The 21,014-nt window shown below is 41.3% G+C and overlaps 1 protein-coding gene across 20 annotated transcripts in view; it reads right to left on the minus strand.

Annotated features, from left to right (window-relative positions):
- The window catches only part of DLG2 (discs large MAGUK scaffold protein 2), a 1,926,133-nt gene that overhangs the window by 195,803 nt on the left and 1,709,316 nt on the right, over nt 1–21,014 (minus strand). Inside the window, exon 1 of one of the 20 annotated variants that reach the window (XM_053670852.1) lies at nt 5,522–5,549. The exons of 17 other annotated variants lie outside the window; for them this stretch is intronic. The gene's annotated coding sequence lies outside the window, so the exon portion shown is untranslated. Of the gene's footprint in view, nt 1–4,664; nt 4,685–4,971; nt 5,147–5,521; nt 5,550–21,014 lie in introns of those variants that run through there. 2 more of the 20 variants (XM_053670850.1, XM_053670853.1) reach the window with 2 other exon arrangements.

Consider the following 21,014-nt stretch of genomic DNA (forward strand, 5'->3'; position numbering starts at 1 on the left):
CATCCTCACCACCGCCTCTGCCAGGCAAAATAGATGTAGCTCACATCTTTGTCATCATAGAGTCACCAGTTTAACGGCCTTATTTTCAGATTGGGTGAACATTTAACGAAGACACACTGTGTGCAAAGCATTTACTGTGCCAGATGCTTTCACGTGGATGATGGAATAGCTACTTACTGGAATAAATATTATCTCATTGATCAGCAGCCTTCAGACATGACTTACTAAAGCTTTTATAGCTAAAGAAAGCACGGTTGCAAGATTTGGTGGTAGAGAATATTTGCCAAAATGCATTTTGCCTTTTCAGCTAGAACACTACATTATGAAGATAAGAATAACAAAAGCAAAAGCCAAAAAAATCACTCTGTTAATTGCATAATATCTTTCAGTGCACTTAAAATGAATAAATAAATGAATGAATAAACAAACAAACAAATAAACCAAAAACTGCCCCCAAACTCCGGATTATTAATAGTTATAGAGATTTTGCTGCCTGGAACTCTGGCTGTTAGTTCTTAGCTGGGTCTTTGTCTCCCATACAACAGAAAAGGAGGCACTGGGACAATGAGGCCCCGGACAGCGGAGGGGCTGTAATAATGACAGAAGGCCACACAAAGCCACTGATTGCCACCTCTGCTTCTCATACCAGACTGTAAGGCAGAGTTCCGCTGGGATCCCGCAGGCAGCCTTCCATTAGTCCTCAGCACTTAGGGCTACAAGTGCCATTTAAAAGTAGAGATAACAAAAGGGCCCCTGAAATTAGCAATGGTCTCTCTGACCAAATATACTTTCTAATGGCATAAAAGGCAAGTGGCAGAGAGTTTTTTCGAAAGATTTTATTTATTTATTTTTAGAGAGAGGGGACGGGAGGGAGAGAAACATGGATCAGCCGCCATCCGCATCAGGGCCAGGCCTGCAACCCAGGCATGTGCCACCCTGACAGTGAACTGAACCACTGACCCTTCTTCGGTGTGTGGGATGATGCCCAGCCCACTGAGCCCCATGGGTCAGGACAAAGGCAGAGACTTTTAATCCAGCTGACCTGAAGATCACCAACATCAGTTTATGCCTCTGAACTGGAAGAAAGGCGAACTCTAGTCTTGATGACTCTGGCTGCTATCAATTCCAAAATGGTACTTAAAGAGCTTTTAATCTGAGATCTTGGTAGCTTTGATCATTTTTTTGTCCCAATAATTTCTTTTGGCTTAATGCGGAAAGGTCAAAAGCAAAAACACACAAAACTGTACCAAACCAACGCCCTGAAATCTGAACTTCATTACTCTAAAATACAAAGCAGGGTAGGCCTGTCTCTAACACTTTGGGGGCTCAGGGCGAAAAACAAGTGGAGCCCCCAGACCTGGGCCAGCCCCTCTTCTCTGCCACAGTTCCCTCCTGCATCACGAAAGGCCTTTGTGCAGCTGTGTGCACATCCCAACTCACCAGTCCAAACATGTGACCAAACCCCATGCAAATAGCAGCCTCTTGGCTTCCCCTACGTCCCCGGGGGTAGGCACACCATACAGCTGCTGCAGAGAGGCTCGGGACTGTTTGGGGAACAAACTCTGGGGTGCTGCCTACCTTAAGTGTGGCCCGGAGAGCGAGATCCAAGTGCGTGCATCCGCTGAGCCCACAGAGCCAGAGGTGCCATGGAAAGTGCCATCAGTAACTCACCCGCTTGTAAGTTACTGATTTGAGGTAACTTTTGGACTTTATTCTGAATTTGGTAGACTTATCACCTTTTAAGATTTTTCATACTTGATTTTACACTTTGGTGAGAATTACAGAGATGGCTCAGAAAAATGTGATATTGATTGGCATAAGCAAAAATGAAAGCAAAGGAAATCCCTAACTTCATTTTTCTGTACCCTCTAAACCTTGACTGAGGTTAAATATGTGGGGAGAAGACTCAAAGTAGTATAGGGCCAAGAACCTCCAATGGTATTATGTAGAGCTAGGCAATCCTGTCGGGTAATTCCACCATGATGATTACACTGTAGATTCTGGAATCAGACAGGTATGCATTCAAATTCTAGAACTGCCATATGCCAATTTAAATTAGCAGTATTTAAACAAACATTCTCTGATCTCATTTTCTCATTCGATAATAGGAAGCAAAACAGAACCTATTTGGCAGGGCTGTGATGAGCATTAAATGAGAAAATGCATGTAAACACATTCAGTGCATTGCCCAGAATGTAATAAATGATATTTACTATATAATCAGGTACTTTAATGCAATGTCAGGGCTGGGGTTATGGTCAAATCATTGTTTAGCAAGTAACTTGGAAGGCAATGATATATTTTTTGGCACCGGTTTATTTTCATGCTCTCCATTTGAAATCCAGCTTATTCTTTGAAAAATTATGTAAAGACTCTGAATGCCACCTAAGAATTAGTTGGAAGTGACCTGAAGGGTATTAATTATGTATTTATTTACTAGGTCTCCAAAATAAAACACAAAACTACCTGTGGGAAGTATATCTTGCTAATGAGAAAAATTTGTATAATCTTCCTATTCATGTACTGTGCATATTTCTTTCAAAACTAACATCAGAATGAGTTAATACATTTTACAAAATTCAACTGAGAACAATAATAACTACCTTTTCTTGGCTCCCCTTTGTGCCAAACAGTGCAGTATTTGCTACACCTACGGCATGCATCTGGTGTAATCTTCCTAACTTCCCCCTCCCTGTTTTACAGATAAGACCACAGGGGACCCAAACCCCTGCCCTTGCCACTGAACACCACTGAGCCAGGTCTCTGAACACCCCCCGCTGGCTCCGACCACCTCCCAATCTGCCAAAGAAAATCACAGGTGTCAAGGGGGCCACGTGTTCATGCTTCTTTGGCTTTTAATCCTTTTTTGAGAGGCATGTTTTTCTGTGTGTATGTGCTGTCTGGGAAGGCACTTGTCACCGTTCCTATTTGTCTTGCTGTAAATTTAATTGAGAATAACTCATGCTAAATTTTCTTTTGTTGCTATAGCATTATTTTTGGAGGGTGGAGAAGATGGGAAAACCACCGCCAAATGAGAAGAAACTCAGTTTATTGAAATTGGTACATTGATTTATTTCTCCATAAAACCACTCAGGCTCAAAAACCAGATACTGCTGTGAAATAAACCACAGGCTCTGGCATCTTTTTAAAAAATGCGATACAATAAAATACAGTGTATAATACATCACAAAGCTACTTTACAACTCTATTGTTCTTGGCATTAAGATACATTAACACTTTAAGGAACCTTCAGCTGTGTGTCCAGGGCTTTGCAAAGCCGCATGGGTTAGCAGGAGCATCAAACGCAGACGTTTGTACCCGCAGTGTTGTGCTGATTTCCTACCTTAATCATCATTGCTACAGCCCGGAGGCTCTGAGCAGAACATAAGACAAAAAGACATTTTATAGGCCCCCCGGTGGGGCAATAGCTATAGAATAGAAGCCAAGTCTCAGGTTTCATACCCCTGATGCCAACCACAATATATTACTCCTCTGCTCTTGAAGCAGAACTTACTTAGGGAACGGGAAAATATGGAAAAGCTATTTATGGGACAAAAGAAGTATGACTGAAAAATGTGTTCCTGGAAAAAGATGTATTCCATACTCCCAGTTTGCCAAGTTTTGGAGCAATCAGAAAGTACACCAGGAAAGGAGAAATAACTTTATTGGAAGTGTAGTGGTACTGATGGCCAAAACATTTATCTGGAGAAAGCAAAAAGCAAGCTAAGTCCCTGGTGAAAAAAAAACCATGCATTTTTTTCCAAAAGAGATGCTAAAATGAGTGGTCTTTCTTGCAGATAAAGAGAATGTTCTTGTCAGATCTGCAGCTCCTACAGCTACAGAGAAAGTGCAGTTATGTATAAGGTAAACGTTTCGGGCAGACAGTTAATGGGTTCGGAAGACAGGAGCTCCTTGCCAATGAAATAAAGCAAATGTCAACAAGCCAGACACACTTGAAACATTCAGAAAAATGTCTTGCTATTCCTCTCTATATTTAATATGCCATATGACACCACAGTTAAATCAGCTACTGCAAAAAGAAAGTACACCAAGCTGTTGGTTTCCGTGAGATTTGGACAGAGGAGAAGCAACGCAGCAGAAAGGAACCGGGGAAAGCACAGCCTTTACTTTTCCTTCGGAGGAGGAAATGACTCTGCAGCCAGCTGACGGGGAGTTACTGCTCACCCTGCCCGGAGCCAAGACCCGGAGCACACCCCGACGGAGACCCACATGCAGCCTCCGGGAATTATTAATGGGAACGAGAAACTAGAACAGTCACAAGTTACACAAATGCAACAATCATGCCCTCTGCATTTGTCTGTCCTGTGGGTGCTTCGTATATCTCTTTCTATAACGATCCGGTCTTTTCTTTCACTCTCTTCTCCACACCATCAACAGGCATGCAAATCCCCACAGATTCTGATCCCACCCCAGCGAAAGGCAAGGACTACCACCATACTGAGTTTCACAATAAAATCTCACAATGCCAATTATTCACAGCCCCTCAGTTCTGTTCACACAAAAGATCGCAATTTGAATCTTGCCTTCCACAGGTTCAGCTCTGTTGGAGCTGGTTACCAGGCAAACTGTCTGTTTTAAGATTTACCGAACGCTGGGGAGGGGACCCCAAGGGGGTGGAGATGGACAAACCACCTTGTACATACCTCCTTTTGGCAGCTAAGAAAAACAATTTCGTGACAAAGCTCACCAAACACATGAAACCGACAGAATGAAACCTGAGAAACTTTAGCAACCAAAGAAAGCAGCTTTCCAAGGATCAGAGTGAATAATTGATTCGTCAGGTTTTGTTTCATCTTTTAAGCTATTTTGCTCATTAAAGGGAATTGTGGAATTTGTCAGCAGCCCAAACACTAACGCACACTTCTGACAGCAAGTGCATATTCAGAACTACAGATTCATTCGTCAAGCTTATTCAACAACAGCGATTAGCTGCAAAGCCAGGGAACTTACCAGGCGCAAAATTATTGGAACAAAGCAGGGAGGAGCAGGAGGCACTAAAGGCGGCTTCTCCGTCTCCTTGGTGCCAGGTTCTCTTGTCTGCCGTCCGGTTCACACTTGCCTTTATAACTAAGACTCCGACAGAACTCAACTAGCGAAACCTGATGAATTATAAAACAGCCCCTCCTAGACTCTCATATTTTACATCACAGGGGGTGACCATGTAGCATCCTCGCTCCCTGGGTGCATATATTTCCTTGTAACTCAACCCGATAAATATATCAGCCTTAGAAGCAGATACAGCAATTGGTGTTTGGGATGTACCAGCATTAACCAATGAGGTGCTTTCCCACCACAGCACTGTGCCTCCATCCCCTTCTGGTTTCCCCCACACCTTGTTAAGGTGGATCCACCCAACCCAGTGGGGGGGAGTGGGCAGGCAAATTTGGCAAAATGTGAAGGAAAGCCCCTGCGTTTCAAACAGACACATAGGGATATGTAGTAGTACTCAGGGTTAATTCTCATAATAGTTCTGTAAAGATCAGCCCTCATATTTACATACCATGTCACAATGTACCAAACACTTTCTTCCTGGGCCTCTTGGCAACCAGAAGAGGTATCAGTAGCACTGCTACAGTATTTACGGGCCTCTAGAACTCAGAGAAGGTAAATGACTTTGTCCGGTCTTCCCAGAAATTGAGGGTTGCAAGGAGCCTTAGAGATTGGGTTTGTTCAATCTGCTCACTGTGCAGATAAGAAACCTGTAGCAAGAGAGATAAAGTAACTTGCTCAGGTCACCTAGTTTCCAAGTGTGGTCTTCTCATGTCAAGAATAGTATCCTTCTATTCTCCCATGCCATGTCTACAGCATGGAAGCCCTGAAAATGTGGGAAGGGGGCGGGATGCAGGAATCAGAAACGGTATCATTGATTGACAAAAAAATCATTAACAGGCAGGCTGCAGGGAGGAAGAGCAGTGCCAGAGCTTTGTGCTTCCTCGGTCAAGGTCAGAATCACCTCTTTAGTGTCATTGGATATCAACATTAGAAAACCTTTTTCAGTACTAAGAGCTACTATCAAGCACTTCTTTTGTGCCTGGGAGTATGCTAGGTGCCTAGACTCATTTAACCTTCAAAGCATCCCTATGGGGTATGTAGTATCACAACAAGAAACATGGAGACTGAGATTCAGGGGTTAAAAAAATCCAAGCAGGATCACAGCTGCTAAGTGGCAGAGCTGGAATGGAGTCCAGACAACCTGGTGTCACCACCCACACTCAGACACGTCCTCCAGTCCAAGCCATGTTTTACATCAACTCAGAGGCAGATGAGCAGAGCGACAAGCAGATTGATTTACTACGGCCATTAGCAGGAAGAGTAAAAAGATCGGAGGTTTTGAACCCCGCTCCCGACTTGTGTGTAAGCCCTGGTTTTGTGGCTCCCCGCTCAGCCCCACTGTGCCCCGCTTCCACTTAGCATTTGCTACTCACTAGTCAGGGTTCTGCTCCTGCCCCTCACAGGAGTGGTCCCTGACATCCTGCGAAGAACCGCATCTTCCTTCCTCCACTACGCTTTACTCTCTAATTGGACTCTGTTTTTACTTATAGTACTTTCCTTAAATGTATATTAAATTTATTTATGTCATTAACTTTTGCTTCCCCCCATGAGGATGTAAACACCGTGAGGCCAGGGGTCTTGTCTGTTTTGTCCATGGTACCAGAACAGGGTCTGCCACATAGCGGCCACTTAAACATTTATTCAGTGAATGTAGCCAAAGGTCCATCTTGACTACTTCTTTGTTATATAGCTTTTTTATTTTTTTATTTATTAATTTTAGGTAGAGAAAAGATTGGGGGGGGGAGAGAGAGAGAGACTGATTTATTTGTTGTTGCACTCACTTATTTATGCATTCATTTGTTGGTTTTTGCATGTGCCCTGAGTGGGGATCAAACCCACAACCTTGGCGTATTGGGATGACACTCTAACCAACTGAGTTACCCGGCCAGGGCTAGTTATATATCTTAGGATAAATTATTTAGTGTCGTTAAATCATAAATGCCTCAATTATACATTTTCTTTACTAGCCACCCCTAGTCTAGCAGTGAGGACCTCACCATGGCAATGTGCCTCTCTCTGAGGGTCTCCTCCATTCGTCCCCAGAAGAGCAGAGGAAACACGGAGCACCTGGCACAGAGCCCCGGTTCCTGCTTCATGCTTGGGAAATGCCCAGGATGCTGTTAGTCATGCACACATGGTAGCTTTGGGTGCTGGCAGCTCCACTGTCCTGCCAGCCCACAGGAGGAGAAGCAAGGCTCCCAGAGGACGCTCCTTCAGAAGGAGGCAGCACTAAATGTACCCCGAATCAAGGTGAGTGGGGAAGCATCCTAATAATCACACTTTGGGTACAAAAAAAGTCCAAAACAAACAAACAAAAAACAACCCTTACATTACACTCTGGTACTTTGCAATGTATTCAGCTTCTCCTTTGAATGCCTTTGCCATGGCAATTCCAACAATTCCGTGAGAGTGATCATGGTGTGGGTTATCTTGTCTCCCTCCCAAAACTCCTATGTTTAAGTCCTAACCCCGCCATTACCTCAGAATGGGACCTTATTTGGAAACAGGATTGTGGCAGATGCATTAGCAAGTTACTGAAATAGAGTGAGTCCCTAAGCCAGTACGACTGGTGTCCCTATAAAAGGCGGAAATTGAAACACAGACATGCAGAGGGAGAAGGCCATGTGAACGCTGGAGTGATGCTGACACAGTCAAGGACCTTCCAGAGGCCAGGAGCCAGCCAGGAACAGGCAATTCCCTACCCTCAGAGGGACCGTGGCCCCACCGACACTTCAGTGTCAGACCTTTGGGCTACAGAACCAGGAGACTGTACTTCCTGTTGTTCTAAGCCACCTCGTTTTTGATCCTTTGTAACAGCAACCCGGGATATTAGTACAGTTGGATATTATCCTCGTCTGACACATGAGGAAATTGCAGCCCAGAAAAGTTGAGTAACCTGCTCCAGGTTTCCTGGCGAGGAATCAGTAGGGCCCAGATCTGTGCAATTTGAAGACCCACCATAGTAGCAGCCTTGTTCCTAGAGGCTGGTTCCTGACCTGGTCCAGTCAGGGCAGGATCAGAAACGTAGAAGGCAGTGATTTTTCATCAAGTTAAAATTACCTTCTTTTTAAAATAAGACTATATCTTTTCTACCCTTTGTTTTTTTTCTCCCTATTGTTTTTGTTATTGACTTGTCTTTTTATTTCTGAAATGATGGGAATAGACAGATTTTGTCTTGTTTTTTAATAACCTTTATTTTCTTGGCAAGATAAAAACTTGGTACATTCTATTGACCTATAACATTTATTTCGAAATATTTCTGGTCTATGAAATGTAAAAGTTTGTTCTAATGCTGTCTAAATACTGTCCACTTTCAAAAATAAAGAAGGTTTTAGCATGGAGTCACATTTGGTGGTGGGGAAAAGAATGTTTTTCTCTCAATTAGCTGCAAAGGTCTCTCCCTGCTCATATATAAAATGTCCGTGCTAATGGTCACAATCTCTCATTCCACAAATTTGTATAAATCAATATAACAGTATTCACTCATACCTGAATTCAACAAAATTCAGACCTTTTCTTTTAAAAGTTCAGTCCTGTCCTGCTTCTTCTTCCCTCTTTGTCAATGAAGATTTTCTGTTTCAGTAACATTCTTGGCTTGCTTTCGACCTGATCCATTTCCTTCCAGGCTCAGGGCCTGCGGGTTTGTGCAAACATCTGAGCATTAAGTGCAATCACCTATGTGAAGTACCTACAGCACTGCAGAAGTCCTCAGCCAATGCTAGTTCCCTTCAAAGAAAAGGGTAAAGCTTTATGCATGCAGGAGGGAAATAGCTTTGACCAAAGGAGATTTAAAGTAACTGGATGACTGGCAAGATGAGCCAGCGTGGGGAGTGTTTGTGAACTTCATCCTTTTGCTGAGCATTCAGTGATCCACAAGACAGTTTATGGAAATGATGGTAGTCTATTCTTTATGAATTCATGTTCATAAATATGTATGGATTTACATATGTATATACATATAAACATATAGGTAGATACTGATAAATTGTATGTATCATTAATATTAATTTTTTTAGTGAGAGTATGTGTACCCTCTTCAGTTTCTGAGAAACCCAGAAGGAAAAAGCCTTCATTTATGAGTTTGCTTTCTTTGTTTTACAATTATCAGGTCCCCTATAATCTAATGTATATCCACCAATTTGTCCTATTCTGGGAAAACCCAGTAAAAGCAAACCTCAACCCATCTATTTGCAAAAGTTATCTCAATCTCCAAATTAATGAAAAAGGAATTTCTTTCTTCCATGAGTATTACTGGAGGGCCTCTTATATCCCAGGTTCTGTATTATTTTGTTGGATGCCAGAAGAACAACGCAATCAAAGGTAGATTTTCTGTCCCCTAAGGGGCTATCCGTCCAGGGAGAAACAAGCAGAGAATAGCTAACTACACAGGTATATGGCATATTTTATAAGAACTTTCATTAAGGTATTATTGATGCCCAGGGGAAGAGCATCCAACCTCGTCCTGAGGAGGTGAGGTCAAGAAGACTTCTTGGAAGAGGTGATATCTAAGCTAAGTCTTGATGGATGCCTAGGAGATAACCAATCAGGGCGAGAAGCATGTGATATGCAAAGGTTTGGGAGGCAAGGAGTTGACCATGAATCTCTGGGGGAATGGAATTTTATCCCGCAAGTAACAACCTAAGTTATTATGATAGAAAAAGACTAATCAGAGTTATTAGGCATGCCAGGAAATAATTAGTCTTTTTCCATGAATTTCTTCAAAACATAGAGACTGAAGTACATAATGTTATGATTTCTGGTGAGCCAGTCCTGATTCATTCAAGCTGACCTTTGCAAGCTGCTTAACTTCTCTGAGTTGAACCTTGATTCCCCATCTGTAAAATAGGGATAATCATACTATTTCATACAGCTGGTGTGTTATTATGAAATTAAAAACGTAAAACATCTTGCTTCTTGCCTGCCACAAAATAGATACTGGAGTAAATGTTAATTCATGTCCTAAAACCTGAGTCACTGTGAATGAGAACCTACATCACTCATATCAATTTTTGTTTTCCACTGGGCTACTTTCACTTGTTTTTCTCCCAGACCACTTGTTTCAAAACTTTGATTGCTAACTTCCTCATTTTTAATAATTTTAAAGCACAACCACCCATTATCTAAATATTTACATACATATTTATAAATTGTAGGATGTACAACCACAGTATTATGGCACAGCATGTATATTTTAAAACCTATACCACAACAGATTTAAAGACCGAGATGAAAAATTAATATAAAGAGAAGGGCTTCACCTTAAATACTGTTGGGATACATGTACCCACTTCGGAGAATACTCAAAGCTCCTAGAGAGAAAAGACCTGGTCTCATTTATTCACGGAGCAAGCACCAAGCAGCACAGACTGAGTGCTGAAGACATGTCTAGGAATTACAGAGGCAACACTGAGACGTTAGAAAGAAAATAAAAACAGAAAAACTGGGTGGTCTACTAACATCATTCCCTATTCAAGCCAGTTTTTATATTTTTAATTTTAATATACATTTTAGTAACAATAAAAGTTTAATATAGTAGAAATGTTAAGCAACCAAAATGTAATTGCCTCTTTTCCAAATGTACACAGCAGGTAGAGTGCGTGCGTGTGTCTGTATAATTTTTATTTTTATATATACTTTCAGTATATATATTAAAAGGCTAATAGTAATAATAAGAATTTGCTGAGCACTTATAAAGGGCAGACACTATGCTGATCACTTTACATGTACTTTCTTATTTGGTTCTTAGAATATTCCAGGTGCCACTGCATCTTTCTTGAAGGTATCAAACATATTTTGGTGTATTTGGGGGCTCCATAAACCATGGCATGCAGACCAAAACTGGTCCACTCTGTGTTTTTTGTATACTCCATAAGCCAACAATAGTTTTATTTTTAATTGGTTGAAAAAAAATCTAAGGATGAATAATGCTTTATGGCACGAGACAATCATATAATACTCAAAATTCAGTGCCCATAAATAAAGTTTTATTGGAACTTAGCCATAACCATTCATTTACGTATTATCTGTGCTTGCTTTAACATGACAACCATAGAGCTGATTAGTTACAATAGAGAGCATATGGCCCATAAAACCTTCAATATTTATTATCTGGCCTTTCACATGTTTATGACATACTGCCCCCATCCATGTGAATGAAGCCCACTGGAATTACTCAGGTTACAGCTTGCATAGTCATAAGTCATGTCCAGATAACAATCCTATATGGAAATGTAGGCTCAAAGAGATTAAGTCACTAGTCATGTAATTAGGAAGTGACAGAACCAGAGACTTTTAGGACAACATTTCATGGCTGGAATATGCCCTTGCTCCTGTGTAAGTTCAGACCCTTTGTCTCTGATGACCTGTCTGGTTACATGACTTAGGCAGCCACTGCCAATGTAACTTCCCACTGCTTCACTCTGTTCTCCAGATTTTAATACTGTTATGGCTAAGGACAGAGCAGAGTGGAGAAGGGGTCAGTGGAACAGAAGCACAATTCACTCCTTCATAGCTACCTCCTTGAGTCTCTCTCATACATACTTGGCCCCTCGGTATGAGGCTTTGCCACGTCTAGCTGAGCTGAAAGTGATGAAAAGGACAAGTGATGGAACTCTGGAAACCTCATTACTGGCTCTTTGCCTACAGAAACTCAGCCAGCTTATCTTCTTTCCCAAGGAACTTCAAACTTACACTGGCTCAGCTGGTTCTTTCCAGGTGCCTATAACAAGCTGCTCCGCCCAGCTGAGATCAGAAGTTGATAGGCCAGACTCTGCCTATGCTTTTCTATCCTGGAGAATTATGTCCCTTTTTTTCCAGTCCTCAGTGTACATGATCCTCCTGGGGTCTCAGCCCCTCCTGGGTTGTACTCTGGATGCTATACAATGTGAGTCGCAACCACTTCTTCTTGGACAGTACCCTGGAGGCTGAGACACATTAATAGAATTTCTGTGGCTGCCCCATTACAGCCAGAATTTGACTTGTGAGCAAGAATAACAGTGGCAAGACATCAACTATGTGAAGTTATAAGAACAGTTCTTATATAAGTTAATTTCATTGAATCCTCGCAGCACACGATGACTAATTATTCCCATATTATAGATAAAGACACTGAAACTCAAGGGGAATTAAGCAGCATGTACTTTGTAGGTACCTGGTGAGTGGTAGGTCTTGGCTTTAAACCTAGAGCTCTCTGACTAAATAGGTATCTGTTATTTCAATAAAGAAGCCCTCCATTAAGAAGTCAAGGCTTTCTTTTTTGTCATAATATTCATTAAAAAGCAAACAGACAATCACCCCTTCCTTTCTCTCCCCCCAAATCACAGCATCATTATTCTTTATAATTGGGACACTGCCCAACATTCTGGAGTTGAATGATGGGCAGGCTTTAAAATTTTTAACAAATCATTTAAGCAACCTGATTCCTCTGCAAATCTATAAAATGGGGACTGCTTGTCTACCTTGTAGGATTGTAGGTAAAAGAATGTAAGCATTCCATTTATATAATATTTTCAGAATAGGCAAATCTATATAGGAGAAAGTTGAGTCAAGGTTTCCTAAGGCTGTAGAGGGGAATTGGGAGCAACTGCTCATGGGTGTGAGTTTTCTTTCTGGGATGATGAAAATGCTCTAACATGGTTCATGGTGATAGTTACACAACTGTGAATATACTAAAAACCATTGAATTATAACATGTTAAATGGATGAATAATATGGTCTATGAATTTAGTAGATAAAGTACTTAGTACAATGACTAGTAAATGCTTTTGAAATGTTACTTTTGTCATTACTGTTTTGAGAGAGAGATGGGTTGATTCACCAAATCCATTTCCTCCTCTGGAGCACAAATCTAGATTCCGCCCCAGAAGTTAGGTGCAGCCATATAGATATATGGCTCTAGCCAATGGAATGTGAGCTCTGGCCAATGAAATGGAATGGGCTTGGCCTATGAAAACACTCCCTGTGCCTCGTGTTCTCTTTTTCTCCCTCCAGCTTGGTGCCAATGAATCCTTTCACCTTGGGAGCTGTAAATTGAAGATGGAGGAACCAGAGCATAAAGAGAGACCCAAAAATCTCTGCCCGAAGGAAGGTTAAAGATAAGTATTGGACATCAGGAGAAAGACAATAAACTTCTATTGCTTTTAAACCCCTTCTATGGTTTTAAAATCTCATATTGATATTTCATGATAACAAGAGCTAGTATTATTATAACAAATACATTACTGTTATAGTTTTAACTCTTTCAAATTGTCTAAAAGAAACTGATGGGATTAGCTGACCATCGGGGGGGTGGGTCTAGGGTCCTGAAGGCATAGAGGACAGGCTGTTTGGCAAATACAGCTGTACTTCTAATACTGTCACATAGTCATTGGACAGTCTGGACAGGGTACATGGCTTCTCATCTGCTTTCCCAAGCTGGGGAAGCTGAATCCTTGATCTGCCCTCCAGTCCCTTCAGAAATGGCAGAGTAAACACAGGCCACATGCCATCAGGCCGTGAGTAGCAGCAGGGTGGGGAGGGAACTTGGGCAGCCCTGTGCCCGCAGCCCTGCATGTCTCCCCTTCATGGAGGACACATACCCTGCTGCCTTCTCCTTTGATAAACGGGAAAACAATACAAATCAGAGATGTGACCCAATCGGATGGTGTGCCATCCTCACTCAGTGCTTTCTAAAGCAGAATCTGTCCTCTAAATGTGGGAGGCAAAGAGAGCTATTAGCTCTCCTGGTGAATAATGCCAAAATATTTGATTGTTTTTGTCTCTCATTCAGAAGAATCACTGTCAGAAATAAAGGTTCTGAGTCACGCTTTAGAAAAGGTGAACGGAGGATACGCAATCGTAACAGAAGGTGGCAGAGTGGAGAGGGACAATCCCTGGGTCAGGGTCTCGAGTCTGTGATCCCCTTCCCTCTGTCGGATGTGGCCAATGACTCCTCTGCTGTCTTTCTCACAAGGGACACTGTGAGGACAAGTGGTTGAATAAAGTTCAAGTGCATTCAGATCTTATACAAAATAGCTAATGAGTTTCAAGTATTTGCTGTTAAGTCCTTTTATATAGCTTGTTTAATCTTCTCAACAAGCTTAACAAGCTTATTACATAAGTATTATTATTATTAGCCCCACTTACGAGATAAGGAAAATGAGCCTGAGAGAGGGCCAACACAGCAGCATCCCCAGGAACACCCAGGTGGAAAGCAGCAGGGCTGGGACTCTGACCAGCCCCTGATAGAAGCCAAAAGCCCACATCTCTAACCACCACACTCTTCCTGACTCTGAAGAAATGAAATGTATTTACCAAGGAATGGCTGGGTTACTGGAGGATCCAGGACACACAAGGCCAAGCGGCCTATCCTTGCTCATTGCGTAGGCAGAATGTCCTCCACGGCTGCCTGCATTCGGGCATGTGAAATGCCCGAGAGAATAATGAAACAGGAAAAGGGAAGAACACAGGTCATAGTCCTGGGCCCCAGAGACTAGCCTGCCTAAGCATGATTCATAAAGTCATTCACAGGCTCAGATCTCAGATTTCTGATATCAGATTGTTGCAGGTAGAAATGTGAACTTCCAGACAGAAAGCACGTCTTCCAGATGAAAAAAACTTCCCTCTCCCAGCACAAACTCATAAGGCAAGAAACAAGAATTGGGATTTCTTTCTGCTTTCCTTGGTCCTATAGTTTCTCTCCTTTCCACTTAGTATGCTCTGTTTTAAACCAGATGGAGCAGTAGCATTGTGAATCTTGTGTCGAAGCCCAGGGGACTCACATCATAAATAAATAAACAAATGAACAATTTAGTAATTGGTAAATCAGGCGGGAATGAGTTTAACAACTGAGCTGGAAAAAATAGCTAAAAATCTACTCCCTGATGAAAGATCTGAAGATGACCCAACTGCTACTCATTTAACAGGTAACTACACTGAGTTCTTGCAGTAAATCAGGGGCTAGAGAGAGAAAGAGTGTGTGTAGGGGCTGTTACAACGGGCTCCACAGAAATGTTCAGTCAGCCTCTAGCCACTTTGTATTACCAATACTGATATTCCACACTGGCTATGAAATATTTGATTACCACCTATAAAAGCAAGACATTTTTAAGTGCCACTTTTTAAAAAATATATTCTCCTCCCTTTAAGTCTTACATAATTTAACCATCATCCCATGTGAGGCTTAATTGAAAGAAAACCATAAGTTGAGCTCATTTACTGTCAAGAGTTATGGAAGTTATATTATAACTTTATTCCAGAAAGTCAGCGGCTGTGTAATGGCATGTCTATTATATGCCTGACCTACTACTGCCAGGTTCTGGGAATGCAAATACTCATAAGACCCAGCCCCTGTCCTTAAGGAGTTCATGGCCTCCTTGGAGAGAAGTGAATTCAAACACTAAGTGAAAGAAGCGTTACAGGTATTAAGGGAGAAGGAAGTGCATGAGGTGTTTAGTGATCAGCTCTACTGAGGGAGGAAGTATGTGTGGGGAGGGCAGAGGACAAAGATTTAGATTCAGTAAAAAAGACCCCTGTATGTCTACTTAGAAGACCCTAGAAGCTGTTGTCTACCAAGGAAACAGGTCAAGATGATGTTCTGGGCAGAGAAAGTAGGAAGAATGAGGGTAGCTGTGCTAACTGGCATGAAACAAGTGAAGGTTAGGGTCCTGGCTGGCACACAGGCTCCGAAGGAGAGAAATGAGAGGCAGGCCGGGGGCTCAGAGGTCAATCCTTCTCTGCCTTGTGGGCCACGTGAAGGAGAGTGGACTCTATACTCCAAGTAGTAGGAACATCTAAAGGACTTAAAAAATATGATCCGATTTGCACTTTAGAAGATCACCGTGGCAACCATGTAGAGGCCGAGTTGGAGGTGTTAAGGCTGGCAGCAAAGCAAACAGTCAGGAGCAATAGGGAGGGAGGGAGGGATAGGCCTGATCTCAGGAGGCCTCAGTGGGGGTGTAAAGAAAGGGAAAGAGGGCAGAAAGAGTTAAGAAAGTAGATGTCTGGGCTGTAGGTCATAAGACCTGGTGCTAGTTTCAGTTTTGGTAAAGTCTCTTTAGTGACCTTAGATGAGCCCTCCCATTTCCCAACTTGTCAGGTGAGAGCGCGACATTGTGCGGCACTATGAGAAGACTTGTCCACTCACAGGCAAATCAGTCAGGAAAGACACTCATTCCTGATTCATACTTTTTGGGGTTTTGCCCTAAAAAAGAAAAATGGTAGTACAAAGAACTCAACCAAGGGAAAGATGAGACTTGGAGACCATAACTCTTTATTTGCTGATAATGTATTTATTTAAAAAAATGCATTAGCTGATCATGTATTAGGAAAAGACTGTGCATCACAATGCACTATGGGAATGGAAAAGATTAATACGTGGTCTCTGCTGTCTGGGAGGGAAATGAAACAGCCTGTGATTAATTAATTCAATAAATACTGACTGAATGCTTTATGTGAGCAGTGTTATGTTCTCCACAGTAAGGAAACAGAGGACTAAGACACAGTCCCTGATATGAAGGAGCTCACAGTCACAGATAGAAGAAGTATCATTGCTATTGTAGTTGCAAAGAGAATTTGCATCAAGTCCATAGTTATTCTTTGTCACAGCACACAGAGGTATGAATGCCCTTTTCTGTGACTCAAGACTACCAATAGTCTCCTTCATGAAAGCAAAGGAAGCAAAAAGTCACTCACTTTAAATGAAAAAAACCTTCCCATAGATGAAGTCATATGTTGGGTGTTCCATATAAGAGCAACACAGCATATTCTTTGCCTTCAAATCACTGGTTCATAACACGTATTGTGGGAGGAGGCAGCAGAAAAGGTTGGGTTCTATTTTTTCTATCGAGCAATCCAAAGTGCCTTTAGCAATGCTTAATATATAGTAGGTACTCAATAAATGTTGAACTAAAGTGAACATGATCAAATTTGTTACTTAAGAAAATGAAGTTGACTCAAAAATAGTATCCCATACTTGATATTTAATTATCCAAAGAATTCACTTAGAAAAAATTACTTTTATGTATGAAGTCATTAGTAATCAATCAAACCACAGGCCACTAGCTTATTGTGATACTAATTCAAACAAGGTTTCCAAGCAGCAGATCTGCATTCCCCGTCTTGGGAAGCAGATGGTATCTGATTTACTTTAGGATTTGATTGAATACACTTGGTTCTTCAAGGCAGCATGAGTTCAATTTTTGGAGCTCTCCTTTAAAGAAATTAACTCCTAACAACTTAAGTGGTTTTTAAATATATAATTTGGAAAGACCATACTTGGGAATAGTCTTGCTTAGACAAAGAATAGAATGTGTTGAGGGTATGGAAGGGGAATTCCATTAGTAGCCTGAGAAAAGTTTCTGACTTGCAAATGAAATAACATATGTAAAAAGCTTTGAAAAAAATGTAAAGGTGCTTGCAATGCAAGTGGAGCTAAAAAATTGTCACATGTATCACATTCTTTTATCTTCTCCTGAACAGAGAGACCCAGAGCATTGTGATCCAACTGGTAAGAATTATGATGCTGAATTTAAAATCTTTGACCACTAAGAAATGATTCTAAGGACTTGTGATAGGCTTGGCCCATGGATTCTGAGGATGTGTGGGGGTGGCCACCAGGTGACCTAGCACTGGGGAGAGGAAACTATAGTAAAACAGTGATTTCACAAAGGGGCTTTCGGTCACCGGCTGGCTTGGGTTGACATCTGGCCTCTGCCATTTATTAAGCTGTTATTACTTTGGACAAGTCACTTAACCTCACTCAAGCCTCAACCTCTGCAAATGAAAGTAATAATAATGCCAATCTTATGAGATTGTCATGGGAAGTACAAGAGATAATAGATGTAAAATGCTTATTATAGTGCCTGGCATGTAACAAGTATGGTAACTATTAATATTATAATTAGGAGTAATGAAAGGAAAATATTCTTTTTGAAATTGGCTAAAAATCTTGTTTCAAAGATTTCTGAGACTGAAAAAATTTGGATGATGGATTTGCAGAAATGAGAGTGGGTGTTTCATTTTAATATAATTGTAATGTACTGAAGAACACAGCAGAATCTGTGCCAATCACAACTCTTTCTCATAGTAAGATTATTTTGTGAGTGAACTTGGGCTGTATGTATAGTGTCTTATTAACTATGTATTTTAGTGTGCCATTTGGTAACATGGGGCTCCTCTGATGCACTTTAATGATATAATACAAACAGCACTAGCTTGCAAGGACCTTGATTTGAATCTCACCCCATCACTTCATGACTGTATGTGCTCTGGCAAAACAAAAATCTTGCTGAGCCTCAGTTTCCACAACTGTAAAATAGGGATAACAATTGTAGCTCCCATGATTTTGAAAGATTGCATGAGATCTGCATCATCATCATCTTCACTGAGCTTTTGCTCAGTTCTGGCAGCCATTATTAAATTATCTCACCCTTACCACAACCTACGGCGCCTTTCAGAAGTGTGGTTATAAAGTCAGGGTCTGCAGCCAAAAGTTCAGAACCAGGCAGCTGGGATCAGTTGGGTTGACAGGTTGATAAATGGTGACCAAAAATATCAGTAACTCTTGCTGCTTAAACCATAACTGGGTCTTTGACAAGTGAGCAGGTGGACAGTGGTCTCCAGACAGAAGTCTAGTAGGGCAGGGAAAAAATTCTGAATATACACAAACATCAGAAACTTTGTGATCTGCAGTGAAACATCAAGTTCCTAAGGCTTATCACAAATAACTCCTCCTCAGATGTCTAGAAGAAACATCCAAAGGTTCTCAGTATAGGCAGACATGAGCAGAGAGACAGGATCCCAAATCTATCAAATGGGTTGAAAGAGATGGATAGGAGAAAACAAAGCACATCAAAACGCTCTGCTTGAAGCAGTAGCCACAAGACCCTGAGCAGCGCCTTAGGGAAGAAGTATGAAAGGAAGCGGAAGGAGGGGGCTGCTGAACTGGCAGCGGGGAGCGGTGTGGCCGTTGTTCGATGATCTTCTGATTTCTGTGATCCTGGGCTCTGAGGCAGGTGGCATGGGGAAATTTTTTCCTTCTCTTGAGTTTAAGAAAGTTATTTAACCTTCTCTGCCCTGGTTTCATCTTTAAAATTGGAAAATAAAGTGATGGCACGATTTACATTGGGTGACTACGTACTTGCAAAAATAAGAATGGAGAAGCTCTCCATGTATGGGCATAGAAAGATCTCCAAGACACATCAGTAAGTGAAAAAAGAATAGTGCAGAACAGAGTGCACAGGATGTTCTTTTTGGTGTGGAAGGAAGGGGTAAAAAGAAAAAAAAATATGTATGTATACATATTTAATTTGATATATTTGCAAAGGAAACTCCAGAGAGATGAACAAAAAACTAAAAATAATGGTTAGATGTGTATGGTGAATGGGGACAGGAGAGGAAAAAGCTTTTCAATAAATGCTTAATAAAAATAAAATATTTAAATGATTTAAAATAGTAAAATAAAGCTAGCAAGCAGTATATACCTCCTAGGTTGTTTTGAAGATTAAATGGAATCATCTATTTAAAGAGCCAAGCAAGGGACCTGACACATAGCAAACATAGAAACACACTTTCAGGGATTATCATCTCGTTTTGAGAGAGTGGGAAGGAGCTCTTCCTTGGCCTCTACTTTCTACTCAAGATCTAAAGGGAGGTGGGAGAGAAGTTGCAGAGGCTCTTGTGGAGGCTTAACCAGCCACGATGTCCTGGTTTGCTCCTCAGTCATCCAGCCCTATTCCTGGGGATTCAGGGCAAAAGCCCATCCAGAAATAAAGACGGAGGCTTTACCAAGGAACTTGTGCACAGTGAACTAAACGGTATGAAAAGGCAGAGAGACCTGCAACTCCAACACGTATCAGGTCTGTCCATGAGTTAGAAATGATTTAAAAACAAGCATGCCTCAGAACAAAACCTGAGAAAAGATGAACAGATGCCAAGGAAATGTCACTTTCTTTCACTGTGTTGCTAAAAAAAGCTTCAATGTCTCTAAAGCATACATCTCAGTAGATTAATTGAAAATGCCACAATGGAATAAAAATATTTTTAAAAAAAATCTAGCTCTGAGCAGAATCCTTCATACAGTTACAAAATTTAATAATCTACATTGTTTGCTCCATCTACACTGAAAAAGATTTAATAATCAGATACAATAGGTAGGAAATTACAACCAATCATGAGGATTCAGATATTGCAACCCAAATAATTGTTCTAGTACTGCTTGTTTTACTTAGGGTTATGCTAAGTAGCTGCAAAATAGATTAAAATTCTTAGTCCCTTTAGGATTAAAACACAGTATTTGGAACACAGAAAAGTACCATTTTAGGTACTTGGTGGGAAAACTAGCACACAGTAGCATGTCTTGGTTTTGTTAGATGCTTCCTCTAAGTAGGTTCTACAAAAGAAGCAAGCAGGTGGGGGTCTGGGAGATGGTGACAAGATCCTGTGTGGAGCTGCCATATCATTGGCTATGATGGTTAAGTATTCCAGCTCAGAAAGGAGACAGATTTGAGCACAACCCCTAATTATATCAATCATTAGTTAAATAATTTTAGGCAAGTTAACTTTGCTGAATTCCAATGACCCCATCAGTAAAATAGGGATAAATAAAATGCTGCCCTATTGGGATGTATGTTATGGGGATCAAGAGATCATGTATCTAAGGTGCTTAGCACAGTGCTGGGAATATAGTAGATAATTCAGTAACTGTTAGCCCTTATCATCATCATCTATCTTTTAATTCCTTCATCCACCTACTAAACCATCATTAATTAGGAACCATTTCAGGCCAAGCTTTGAGTTAGGCAAAGGAAATCCAAAAATAAGACACAGGAAGTTCTTAACCCAGCATGGAGAGATGAACTAAGAAGGCAATAAGGCACTGGGTATACCACGGCAAATCAGGCAGGCATACTGGGGCATGAAGACGGAGTGTTGCAAGGATGAGAAAGGGGCTTCCTGGAGGAGCT

Source organism: Artibeus jamaicensis, unplaced genomic scaffold (assembly GCF_021234435.1).
Source record: "Artibeus jamaicensis isolate MK-2021 breed Jamaican fruit bat unplaced genomic scaffold, CSHL_Jam_final contig_64, whole genome shotgun sequence".
NCBI classification, from domain to species: Eukaryota; Metazoa; Chordata; class Mammalia; order Chiroptera; family Phyllostomidae; genus Artibeus; species Artibeus jamaicensis.